This window comes from Lucilia cuprina, chromosome 3, assembly GCF_022045245.1.
Source record: "Lucilia cuprina isolate Lc7/37 chromosome 3, ASM2204524v1, whole genome shotgun sequence".
In the NCBI taxonomy this organism is placed as follows: domain Eukaryota; kingdom Metazoa; phylum Arthropoda; class Insecta; order Diptera; family Calliphoridae; genus Lucilia; species Lucilia cuprina.
In genome coordinates, this window is record NC_060951.1 from 323,114 (window position 1) to 323,528 (window position 415).

The window sequence follows — 415 nt, forward strand, 5'->3', positions numbered from 1 at the left end:
ATAGTCTAGTCTATAGTCTAGTCTATAGTCTAGTCTATAGTCTAGTCTATAGTCTAGTCTGTAGTCTAGTCTATAGTCTAGTCTTTAGTCTAGTCTATAGTCTAGTCTTTAGTCTAGTCTTTAGTCTAGTCTATAGTCTAGTCTATAAAAGTTTTCTTTTTTAAGCTAAAAAAGCACTATTTTAGTTATTTGTTATGTCTGATACTTCGTTTGATATGATCAGACAAACGATTTTGGTCGACTCCAATGTAATCTGTAATAACGTGTTTGTTTAAATTGTATAGGCCGGTTAGGTTGGATTCAGTGCAAATAAATATATTTATCATACAAAGTTTGCTTCGAACATGTTGTGACTTCAAACCAGCAGCAATTGTCTTTTACAAACCACACATTAAAATTCAACTGTTTCATTGAT